The sequence below is a fragment of the Capra hircus genome, chromosome 1 (genome assembly GCF_001704415.2).
Source record: "Capra hircus breed San Clemente chromosome 1, ASM170441v1, whole genome shotgun sequence".
Lineage (NCBI taxonomy): Eukaryota > Metazoa > Chordata > Mammalia > Artiodactyla > Bovidae > Capra > Capra hircus.
Window position 1 is genome coordinate 18,195,248 of NC_030808.1, and position 13,424 is coordinate 18,208,671.

A 13,424-nucleotide genomic window follows, 5' to 3' on the forward strand; every position below is an offset into this window, starting at 1 on the left:
CAGTTAAAAACTCAGTTGGCCAAGAGGCTAATTATCACTTTTGTAAAGTGACCATCAGTTTTTTTAATTGGAGTAAAATTGCTTTACAATGTTGTATTAGTTTCTGTTGTACAAAACATGAATCAGCCGTATGTATACATGTATCCCTTCCCTTTGGATTCTCCCTGCCCACAATCTCACCTCTCGAGGCTGTCACAGGGCACTGAGCTGAGCTCCCTGTGATACACAGCTGCTTCCCACTAGCTATCGGTTTTGCGTGTGGTAGTATATGTATGACCCACTCCAGTGTTCTTGCCTGGAGAATCCCAGGGACGGGGGAGCCTGGTGGGCTGCCGTCTCTGGGGTCGCACAGAGTCGGACACGACTGAGGCGACTTAGCAGCAGCAGCAGCAGCAGCATATGTAGGGCAATGCTACTCTCCCAATTTATCCCACCCTCTCCTTCCCCTGCTGTGTCCACATGTCTATTCTGTACGTCATCTGCTTTCCTGCCCTGAAAATAGGTTCATCTGTACCATTTTTCTAGATTCCATATATATGTTTTAATATGCCATATTTGAGCTTCCCTGATGACTCAGTGGTAAAGAACCACCTGCCGATGCAGGAGATGCAGGTTGGATTGCTGGGTTGGAAGATCTTCTGGAGAAGGAAATGCCAGTGTTCTTGCCTGGGAAATCCCACGGGCAGAGGAGTCTGGCAGGCTCTAGTCCATGGAGTCGCAAAATAGTCAGACACGACTGAGTGACTAAAACAACAATATTTGTTTTTCTCTTTCTGACTCCACTTTTTTTTTTGCAGGGAGTGGTAGAAAGACTTGGGGTGTTGCCAAAGGAGAAAGATTTTCATACTTCAGTAAATATTTCCTTTACTTCCTTTCACCAGGCAGTTGTGGCTTTGTGGGACACATGCTAGCTTGAGCTTCACGACACTTGACTAGTAACTGTGCTACTTTGGAGAGATCATTTAATCTCCCTGAGCTCCTGTTACTCATTTATAAAATGAGGATAACAATACTTCCACTAACTGCTGCACAATGTGGTTAACATGACTAAGTGAGATATGACATGGAAGCATTTATCAGCTGCAAGGTGTGATCCTGGTGTGATGGCTGTAGAGGTTGTTTTGTTTTCCTCAGAGCAGATGCTGGTGTTGGGGTACTGGGGGAGTAGGGGAGACTCCACACCAGTTCTCTCTCATCAACCCAAGTCCGAGAGGCTGGAAGGAGAAACAAGGGTCATTCTTTAGTTGGCAGCTCCCATTTCTCCATTAATATGCACAGAGAAATAATTTTCAGGCTTTTCCCGTCCATGCAGTAAGAGACCTTTCCTTTAAATGTTAGAGAAGCTCATTAACTACCCAGGCTTGTCTCCAATTCCGCTACTTGATCTAGACCTGTGGTGTCCCAGAACAGTAGCCACTTGTGACTTGAGATTATTGAACTCTTTGAGATGTGGCTGCTCAAAACTCTATGGGAATAATAACCACCCCCCAAACTGAAATTGGGTGCAGGAGGAGAAGGGGACGACAGAGGATGAGATGGCTGGATGGCATCACTGACTCGATACACCCGAGTTTGGGTGCACTTCGGGAGTTGGTGATGGACAGGGAGGCCTGGTGTGCTGCGATTCACGGGGTCACAAAGAGTCAGATACGACTGAGCGACTGAAGTGAACTAAACCGAAACTGAAACATCTTGTTAATATTTTTAACATTGAGTATGTGTTTTAATGTTAATATTCTAGAGAGAATCAGTTAAATGAAATATATAAAAATACATTTATGTTTCTTTTGACTTTTAAAAATGTGGCCACTATAAAATTTATAATTCCACGTATGGGTCACTTTGTACTTCTATTGGCTAACACTGCTCCAGACGGATAGAGGGGAAGGACAGACCTGAGTCCTGATGGCTTTATTTACATGCCTCTTGTGTTTCTCAGTGCCTGTGTGCCCTGTGTGGGGCTCTCTTTCCTTGTCAGTCCAGTTCTTAGGCAGCTAGTTCTTTCAAGAAGAACATGAAGAAGTCAAAGATCAATAGGAAGACTATTCCATCCCATGGTATAGCAGAGGCACCCAGTATGCATTCATTCATTCATTTAATCTTGCATTTAATTAAAATAGAGAAATTTGGTAAGTTCATATTTTGAGAACTCTAATGAATTCTCTAAAAGGAGTGATACTATGACTGGATTTTGTTCTGCCCTGTGTCCAAGTCACTTATTAGAATCTTATCTATAGAAGCATATTTACCTGTGTTTCTTATCTCCCTTATGAAGGTCTAGATGCTTTGACATCACGGAATGTGTTTTACATACCTTGCTTTGTAACTAACAGTTGCAACAGCTATCGTTGTTTAATATTACGGGTAAAATAAGTTATATAATGAGTCTGTTACTTTATCTTTCTGATCACAATGATAACTGGAACCTAAAATGCTGTATAATTAATTTGATGTTGATGATATATGCATTGTAAAAAATGTGGCTTAAGATACATTGAATTGTCTTTGTGCAAAAACATCTTATTTTCAAATTATCCTTTTAGATAGGCTAAATTCTTCCCAGATTAAATTTTGGCTGATGAAGAAACACTATTCCTAAAATACAGTCTTCACCCACTTTTGTCATCTCAGCAACAAACTAAAAATCGTTACAGGAGCAAGCTGACAAACCCTGAAGTAGGAGAAGAACAATAGAACAATCATCTCACGAACCGGGCAGATCGGGGAGTGAAAGCTCAGCAGGGCAGTGGAGCAGGTTGGAGTGGGAAACAGCCAAACAACCCAGCGAACACGCAGCAGGCCGCCGGCCCAGCAAACCCCCAGACTCTGAACAGCCTCCCCCAGCGTAGAAGGGAGGCTTGGGGGAAGGGCTGGGATCAAAGAGAAGCAGGCGACACAGCCAGAGCAGTGTCTGCTCTTTGAGCAAAGATAATGGAATCCTCTCTGGGGTGAAGAGAATGAACACACAGAGAGATTTAAAAACATAACAAGCCAGAGCTGATTGGATTCCTTTATTCCATACCTCGGACTCATCAGGCTTGTCCTCGGTTCCAAATCTCTCTATATTGACTTACAGGGTTAGAAAAATAAGTAAAAGGGTGTCCCATTGAGGGTTTTTGCAAACTGTGGGTTTGCACCTCCTTAGTGTGTGAAACCAGTGGGAGGAGATTTGCCTGTAAAAAATGAAATAGAATGGAATGGAAAGTGGAAGGACTTGCAAGTGCTAAAGATAAATATTGCTCTGTGACATTTTTGTCATGTGTGCTCATGTGTATTCATCTACACGTATGTGTTTGGTATCAGTAAGACATATTTCTTATTGTGGGTCTCAATCAAACTGCAAAACTCAGTGAAAACTGATCTAGTCTATCCCATTGCCTTACTGTTGAGGAATACTAAAATCAATTCTAGAAAATGAAGCCTTCAGGGATAGAGGTTTCATGAAGCTCCCTGACTAATCCTCAGTCAGGGTATTCTTGCATTCCACAAAGGTAGGGAATGTCAGACTCCACCCAGCACCTCAACAAAAGCCTTCAAGTCTTCAGGAAAGCGCTCCAAGATCTGGCATTTCATTCTGATGAGGCTAATGCTCTTTGTCAGAAACTGTGGGCAACCTTCCTTTTAAGCCCCCAATTAAGGGGAAGGGATGAAAAAAAAAAAAAAGGGACTAGCACGCCTCAAATGTGAGCCTGCCTCTCAACCACTCTTCATTAGAGAGCCTGCAAACTGTGGACACTATTTAAGGAGAGTTCGGGATGGTTTGGGGGAAAATGAAACAGCTCCTTTCTCTTTACTCCCAACTTTGCCCTCAGCATGCTTATCTCACCTTGATTTATGTCTTGAAATGTTCATCAAATTTAGCCTGCAGTTTGCTTTAAGATTTAAAAGTTGACAAGGATGAATAAAGGACCAGACAGAGAAAAGAGCAGACGCTAAGAGATTCTAGCAGAATGTGAGGATATTTTCCCATCCACTCTAGAAAATCACCAGTGACAAAGTGACCAGATTGGTTTCCAAGTCTCAAGGAATCAGAAATAAAACTCAGCATCGACTGATGAAGCACGTGTCCTAAACGACAGGCTGTGTTATTTCCGTAAAGCATCCAAAAGAATGAAAGGGGCGAGAACTCGGCGGAAAACAATTCACTGAGAGATGTCCTGAGTCAAGTCGTGTAACTATAAAAAGGCAGATCTCTTCCCACCCAGAGGCAAAAGAAGGTACTAAAGGTTTTCCAATGGTGTGGTCGCTAAAAACACCATTTAAAGATGAGCAAACTTCTTTATCGCCTCAGAAATCAGAGTAACGCATCTGAAACCTAAGCTGTAGGAAATCCCGCTGCTCAAATGCACGATCCACTGTGACACTGAAACAGCGCTATCACTTTCAGAGCAGGAGGCTGCCTGGCTTAACCCTCCCAGGCGTTCAGTGAAACAGACATTCCCTCAGCTGTACCAGAGACACGAATGTTAGCTGTAATTATGGTCTGCTAATCTGGTGCAGCCTTAGTCAAACAAACAGAATCAGCACGTTATCATTAGGAAGGCCACGCAGTCTCTCTCTCTCTCTCTCACTGGTCTGGGAGAGAGAAGACTTTTGAAGAGTTGACTGGCTCTTTCCAGCTTTGCCTCTATCTAATCTTCGAGGAGCTCAGTTTCTCCAAATGAAGAAATGTGTGCCACCCTCCCATCTCACAGAGTTGCTGGGAAAAACACAATAAAGGCAGTGTTTAAACATGTCATAACTGGGCACTGAATTGCTGTGCATGAATGTGTCCCATTCCACCCCCTCCCTCCCATCTAACCTGGGAAACTGGCATGGAATGGGGCGCATTCTCTGCTTTTCAGCCCTTCTCTCCTTTCGGTTAAACAAGTCTGAAGCCTTGGGAACATGCTGTCATGTTTCAGATGCAGAGGAGTATTTAAAGTTAAGTGATTGGTTTCTTGAAGAGTCCCTAATTCTTAATCAGAAAAATGAATCTCTTACAGTGGGAATTTCCAGTTAGCTGGAAGCTGGGTGGAGAAAATGAAAGCGAAGGGAAGCCGGATATTAGAGATAACTTTGAGGAAAGGTCTTGTCAATAGTGCCTTGAGATCATAGCATAACAGGCGGACTTAACCTCATTTGTGAGCCCTTCCTCTGCACTTGACTTTTTTCCTTCTTTCCTCCCTACTGTCAACCCTCCTTCCTTCCTTTTTTGAAATACAGTGTTTTTTAGAGCAGTTTTAGGTTTACAACAAAACTGAGGGCAAAGTACAGAGATTTCCCATGTATTCCCTGCCACCACACATGCATAGTTTCTGTTAATTTTTTTCTTTTTAAACCAAAGATGATCCTGTATCGACACATAATGATCACTCAAGTCCACAGTTTACCTTAGGATTCATCCTTGGTATTATATATCTATAGGTCTGAACAAGTGTATAATGGCATATATTAATCGTTAAAATGTCACACAGAGTATTTGCACTGCCTAAAATACTCTGTCCTCTGCCTTTTCATCTGTCTCCTACCATTTCCTCTGGCAACCACTGATCTTCTTATTCCCCCCATTTTTGCTTTTTCAAGAATGTCCTGTAGTTGGAAGAATGTCCTGTAGTTTTACAGTTTTGTGTTTTAAATTTCAGATTGATTGCTTTCACTTAGTAACATGTATTGAAGTTTCCTCCATGTCTTTTCATGGATTGATAGCTCATTTCTTTTTTTAGCACTAAATAATATCCTATTGCTTCTCTGGTAGCTCAGCTGGTAAAGAATCCACATGCAATAAAGGAGACCCCGATTTGATTCCTGGGTCGGAAAGATCCCCTGGAGAAGGAAATCCAGTACTCATGGGATTTCCTGGTGGCTCAGACAGTAAAGAATATGCCTGAAATGTGGGAGACCTGGGTTTGATCCCTGAGTTGGGAAGATCCCCTGGAGGAGGGCATGGCAACCCACTCCAGTATTCATGCCTGGAGAACTCCATGGACTGAGAAGCCTGGCAGGCTACAGTCCATTGACTCGTAAAGAGTGAAACATGATGGAGCAACTAACACTTTCACTTTCATTCATGAATGTAGAATGTCTTTTCATTTACTTAGTTCTTTGATTTTGTTTATCAGTTTTGTAGTTTTCCTCAATCGTCTTATACATATTTTGTTAGATTTGTTTTAATACCTAAGTGTTTCATTTTTGGAGGGTACTAGTATAAATGATATTATGTTTTTAATTTCAAATTCCATTTGTTCATTCTTGGTTTGTAGGAAATCGATTGACTTTTGTATACTAACCTTCTATCCCGCACTTTCCTCCATTTTTTTTATCAATTATTTATAAATGTCTACCTTGTGCTAGCACAGTCTGTACTCCAGAAGCTCAGAGTTTAGTGGGCAAGGTAGATAAATAAATATAAAAGTTAAAAACGTATGTGATTAATCCAGTATCATTTCATGGGTTTTACAATTAGCTACTGACATTTGATCTTCTGGGAAGATGACACAACAGGAGATGAAATACATGTTTCTTGTGTTGTATCTTCCTGTACGTGCTCTTCAAGGACTGTTGAACTTCCCACGCTTTCTAAGTATTCTGTGTATATGTGTTTTTTTCTTTTTTTCAATTAGAGTATAATTGATTTACAATGTTGTGTTTGTTTCTGCTGTGCAGTGAAGTGAATCAGCTATACGTACACATCTCTCCTGTCCCTCTTGGACTTCCCCACCCTATCTCACCTGCCTAGGTCATCACAGAGTACTGAGCTGAGCTCCTCATGCTATACAGCAGGTTCTTGCTAGCTGTCTGTTTTACACATGATAGTGTATCTATGTCGATCCCAGTCTCCCAATTTGTCCTGCCCTCACCTTATGGCAGAAAGTGAAGAGGAACTAAAAAGCCTTTTGATGAAAGTGAAAGAGGAGAGTGAAAAAGTTGTCTTAAAGCTCAACATTCAGAAAACTAAGATCATGGCATCTGGCCCCATCATTTCATGGGAAATAATGGGGAAACAGTGGAAACAGTGTCAGACTTAATTTTTTGGGCTCCAAAATCACTGCAGATGGTGACTGCAGCCATGAAATTAAAAGACGCTTGCTCCTTGGAAGGAAAGTTATGACCAACCTACAGAGCATATTCAAAAGCAGAGACATTACTTTGCCAACAAAGGTCCATCTAGTCAAGGCTATGATTTTTCCAGTGGTCATGTATGAATGTGAGAGTTGGACTGTGAAGAAGGCTGAGAGCCGAAGAATTGATGCTTTTGAAGTGTGGTGTTGGAGAAGACTCTTGAGAGTCCCTTGGACTGCAAGGAGATCCAACCAGTCCATTCTGAAGGAGATCAGCCCTGGGATTTCTTTGGAAGGAATGATGTTGAAGCTGAAGCTCCAGTACTTTGGCCACCTCATGCAAAGAGTTGACTCATTGGAAAAGACTCTGATGCTGGGAGGGATTGGGGGCAGGAGGAGAAGGGGATGACCGAGGATGAGATGGCTGGATGGCATCACTGACTCGATGGATGTGAGTCTGAGTGAACTCCGGGTGTTGGTGGTGGACAGGGAGGCCTGGCGTGCTGCAGTTCATGGGGTCGCAAAGAGTCGGACACGACTGAGCAACTGAACTGAGCTGAACTCCTTCCCCACCTGTGCCCATATGTCTGTTCTCTATGTCTCCATATCTATTCGTGTCCCACAAATAGGTTCATCCGTACCATTTTTCTAGGTTTCACATATATTCGTTATTTATATCGATATGTATATATCCACATATATGTGATATTTGTTTTTCTCTTTCTGAACCTTCTTATTTTGGTAAGTTTTTAAAAATTATATACTTGAACTCATTTACATTATAAACTCTAACTTTGTTCTACTTTTTATGGTCACTTTTTCATTGTTTCTTTATATCCTAAGATTTTAAGAGAACTTTAAAAACCAAACTGAAAGAACTTCATGATGAGCTAGGAATTTAAAGTTTTTTAATTAAAATAGAAGAGATATTTTAGAAGAGTTTCATGAACACTTTTTCTGTATTTTTTTTCTAAAAAAATAACTATTTTTTGTCACATTCTTTCCTTAAAAATAAATTTTCCTGTTGAAGATAAATAAAAAAACCAAACAAAAAGCCATCCCCCCTCCTCAAAAAAATCCCAAATAAGGGAGATATGAAAAAGTCCTTCTCACTGGACCTTGGTGGTCCAGGGAGACTTTCTGGAGAGGTATGAAGTGAGTCTTACAGTTTTATATTAGCCTCAGCCTTGCAATTTTTTTATTTCTGAGTTTTGTTTGTTGTAAAGTGGCAAGATAATTTTGATTCACAGAGATTAATAGTTGCAAGTAGTGACAGTTTTTTTTTTTAAGTGACAGTTTTAAAATGTTATCTCAGGATGCTCTTTTATAAAAAGACATGGAAGAGAAGGTTGACACAAAAATGAAATTCCGGCTTGAGTGACTCTGAGGATGACAGCACCAACACCCAAAACTGAATATATGCCAGAGGGTGATTTCCAGGAAAAGTGCAGCTTTTGACATTTTGTGTTTAAGGTATTTCATATCAGAAGATAGGAAGCATCCTATAACCATAGAAATAATTGGTTCATTGAAAATCAAACATGAAAAAACATATATATATATATGTTTTACAGTTGTAAAGCCTCATTTTCCTCTGACATCTTGTGGCCTGCTTTGGATAAAATTTTAATGATGTTTATGAAACTCTTCACTTCTGGAAGTTCATGCAGCTGCTCAGCTTGTTGTTCAGAATTCTGCTGCTTCATCATTTCAGATGAATCTAGACCAATGTCATTTTACATTTAGCAAAGTTACAACGGTTCACAGAGGCCCTTGTGTTCTTTCTGAATGTTACAAATGTCTAAGCTAGGTCATGCCACTACTCTTCTCCCTTAGTCAAGCAGAATTAAAATGTGTTTATTTAATGAATGGCTTGTTATAGAGAAAACTGTTCTTGATGTTTCCTAGCAGTATAACACCATCACTATTCATTTACTTATTTAAATCCAGTGGAATTAGATGCTAGGTCCTTCTGTTATTTTTAAGGTAAATGATTTTATTTCTTTGCTAAGGCTGCTATAACAAAGTACCATGGACTCCGTTAGTGTCAGCGTTCAGTTACTTGGTCATGTTGACTCTGCAATGCTATTGGCCATAGTCTGCCAGGCTCCTCTGTCTGTGGGATTTCCCAGGCAAGGATATTGGAGTAGGTTGCCATTTCCTTCTCCAGGGGACCTTCCTGATCCAGGGATTAGGTGGCTTAAATAGTAGATGTTTATTTCTCATAGTCTGGAGACTGGAAGCCCAAGATTAAGATCAAGGTCAAGATCAAGTTGTCTTGGACCAAGGTGATGGTGTGGTTTCCTCTCAGGCCCTTTTCCTTGGCTTGCAGATAGATGGCTGCCCTCTCTTTGCCTCTTACCATGTTCTTTTCTCTGTGTGAACCTCCTTGATGTCTGCATGTGTTAAAATTTCCTCTTATTATAAAGACACTAGTCAGATTGGGTTAGGGCCCTCCTTAATGGCCTTTTTAAAAATTAAGTGTTACTTTAAATATTTTATTTCCAAATATAGTCACATTCTGATACACTGGTGGGAGGTTAGGACTTCAATACATAAACTTTGGGGGGGCGGGGGGGGGAGGTCACAGTTCAGCCCATGTTATGAGTAAATAGTTTGCCTTGGGTATTGTAATAATGATAGTAGATTTAAGTTTTCTGTATAGCTTCACAGCTTCTTCATTTTGTTTGCATTATTTTTCATTTAAGACAGGAAAGATTTTATCTAAACCCATCAGAGAAAAAATGGATAACTTGGGTCTGTAACAAAGTATCATTTTTAAAGCATAGGTCAATAATTGTGTATGAGGATATACACTGCTACATGCGAATTAACTGATTGGACCACAGCTTTTCCACGTTTAAAATAGAATCAACTTCCCTGTAAAAGCAATACCTCTGTGTCGTTTTTAACTTGAGTATTTCTCTCCTTTTTCTTCTCCCTCTCCTTCAACAGAATCCACATCAATCTCCATATAACCCTTGTCAAGGGCAGCCATGTCCACACAGGCCTCAGAAAACTCTCCCTCCTGCATGCCCTCACCCATGTACCAGTGAACAAAGGCACGCGTGGCAGGCATCAGGTCAAACTTGTGGTCCAGGTGAGCTCAGGCCTCATTGATGGCTGTGGTGTTGCTCAGCATGCACACAGCTCTCTGTCCTTTGGCCAGGTGTCTGCCATGTGTCATAGTGGGAGGCTGGTAGCTAATGTCAACTCTGAAGCCAGTGGGGCACCATTCCAAGAACTGGATGGTCTTGATGGTGACAGTGGCAGTACTGACGTCTTTGGGAACCAGATTGCCATAGTACAACAGGCAGCGGGCCGTGCAATTACCATGGTGAGGGTCACATTTCACCATCTAGTTAGCTGGCTCAAAGCAAGCACTGGTGACCTCTGCTACAGAGAGCCTTTCATGGTGGGCTTTCTCAGCAGAAATGACAGGGGCATATGTGGCCGGGGAAGTGGATGCATGGATTGGGCACCAGGTTGGTCTGGAATTCTGTCAGATCAACATTCAGGGTTCTAGGACTTCCCTGGAGGTCCAGTGGTCAAGACTCAGTGCTTCCATGACAGCGGGCATGGGTTCCATCCCTGATCAGGGAATTAAGATTACAGTACAAAAGTGGCCAAAATAAAAACAAACAAACAAACAAACAAACAAATGCCAAACATTCAGGGTTCCATCATACCTTAGGGAAGCAGTTATGGAAGACAAACTTGACCTATCAATCTGTTCAGGTTAGTACATGTTGGTTACTCAATATCAAGGTTTCTAAGACAGATGTCATAGGTGCCCTCATTGTCTACCATGAAACCACAATCAGAGTGCTCTAGGGGGTGTGGGTGGTGATGATAGAGTTGTAGGGCTCAACTACAGCTATGGAAACCTGGGGTCACTGAGTAAACGGAGAACTGCAGCTTGGACTTCTTGCCATAATCAGCAGATGTTCCATTAGCAAAGAAGTGAACCTAGAACCAGTTCTCCCACCAAAGTGGTGGAGAACCAAGAAGCCTTGAAGACCTGTGACTAGTCAGTCAGTTTCTGAATTTGGTCCATGATGAGGTTAGTGATCCCCTTGCCAGTCAGTTCAGTTCAGTTGCTCAGTCGTGTCTGACTCTTTGTGACTCCATAGACTGTGGCACTCCCTGTCCATCACCAACTCTTGGAGCTTGCTCAAACTCATGTCCATCGAGTCGGTGATGCCATCCAACCATCTTGTCCTTTGTCATCCCCTTCTCCTCCTACCTTCAATCATTCCCAGCATCAGGGTATTTTCCAATGAGTCAGTTCTTCACATCAGGTGGCCAAAGTATTGGAGTTTCAGCTTCAGCAGCAGTCCTTCCAATGAATATTCAGGGCTGATTTCCTTTAGGATTGACTGGTTTGATCTCCTTGCAGTCCAAGGGATGCTCATGAGTCTTCTCCAACACCACGGTTCAAAAACATCAGTTCTTATGCCCTCAGTTTTCTTTACGGTCGAACTGTCACCTTGCCAGTGGTGCACTGAAAAAATGTTGGGCATATTTACAGGCAACATCTTCCTTGTCTGTGATGAGCTGCTCAAAGTGGAAGAGCTGGCGGTACCTGTCTGTGCAAACTTCATCCATGACTGTGAGTTCCAGGTCTGCAAAACTGCCCTAGGCACAAGCCTCCCAGCACTTGTCTCTTTGAAGAAGATGATGGAGTCATCACCACCCCAGTGGTCTTGTCACTTGGCATCTTGCCATCCGACTGGGAGCCATGTTCCAGGCAGTAGTGCTCCCAGCCAACAAAGCTCCCAGCCAACAATGCTGATCTGGACACCATCCTGGCCAGCATGGATGAAGATGCACTGATACATAGTTGCTGTTTTATGGCTGCCCAGCTAGATGGCAGAGAGGATGAAAGGAGGTTGTTGCTTCTTATAGAGCAACTCTGAGGCAGTAGATGTAAGAGATCTGGCTTTGTATTCTTTAAGGGACTCAGAATCACTCTTTCCCTCCTCCACTGGAAAAAGGGAGGGACATCGTCTTTTCTGGAACGTGTCATAGGTAATGCAGTATTACTTAGTCTTTTTACTGACCCACCATGTAGACACATAAGAGGGATATTACTAGCCACAACAAATGAATGGCTTGCTAAGAGTTGAGTTGTGAAGTCCCTTACTTAAAAGCTGTATGACTTTGTCCAAACTAAGGATATTGTCTAAGCCACTTTAAAACAGAAATCTCTATAATACCATGGCTTAAGAAGAGAGAAGTTTGTTTTTCTCTCCTGTGTCAGCTGACATTGAAGTAATACACAGAGTGGGATGGGCAGATCAGTCTGTCCTTAAACGATGGCTTCTATCTCTGGGTCCGTCATGGCTGTTGCAGCTCTTGCCATCACTTCTTCATCTCAGCCATCAGGAACAGAAAAAGGAGAAAGAAAAGCTTACCTGTATTTCTTTTAATGTCTAGGCTTGGCATATAAGTTCACTTGTATCCCATTCGTAAGCAAGTCATATATACTCATTTAGTTGCAAAGATGGTGGAAAAATGCAACCTATAACCAAGTGGCCATGGGTGCAGCTAAAACATAGTATTTTATTAATAAAGCAACAGAAGAATAATGAATATGGTTTTATGTCTTGGGTCCTGCAAAAGTGGAGCCTAAGTAAGGACTTGGATATAGCTAGTTCAAGTGCATTTACCTGGGAACTGATGCTATTGATCCCAGGAAACAGAGTGAGGAAGTATGAAGAGTAAGACAAGGAAAAGCGAAAGCCAATAAAGAGTATGCTACCCAGATAGAAACCACTGTGGCAACATGAGACTCATTTACTTTGAGGATTATCAGTAGAACCACATAGAATGTGGCTCAGCAGTTCATGGGGTCACATAGAGGCGAATATGACTTAGCGACTGAACAACGGAATTGTTCAGTGAAGGATGGGCTATTTATCCACTGACTGCCATCCCTCATCATTTATTAACTCTCCTGTACTTCCAGGCTATAGCCCTGCTTAGATGGCATAAGACTGAAGCCAGAGCATTGCAATATTCATGCAACCATTCACAAGTGAGTGAAGTCACTCAGTCGTGTCCGACTCTTTGTGACCCCATGGACTGTAGCCTACCAGGCTCCTCCCTCCATGGGATTCTCCAGGCAAGAGTACTGGAGTGGGTTGCCATTTCCTTCTCCAGAGGATCTTCTCAACCCAGGGATCAAACTCGGGTCTCCCTCATTCCAGGCAGACGCTTTAACCTCTGAGCCTTGAAGAAGGGCATGACAACCCACTCCAGGATTCTTGTCTGGAGAATCCCCATAGACAGAGGAGCCTGGCTGGCTACAGTCCATGGGGTTGCAAAGAGTTGGACATGACTGAGCAACTTTCACTCATGAGGTTTACTTCTATTTAGGAG

At 42.2% G+C, this 13,424-nt stretch overlaps 1 pseudogene; it reads right to left on the minus strand.

The window, feature by feature from the left end:
• Positions 9,949-11,881, minus strand: LOC102180966 (annotated as a pseudogene).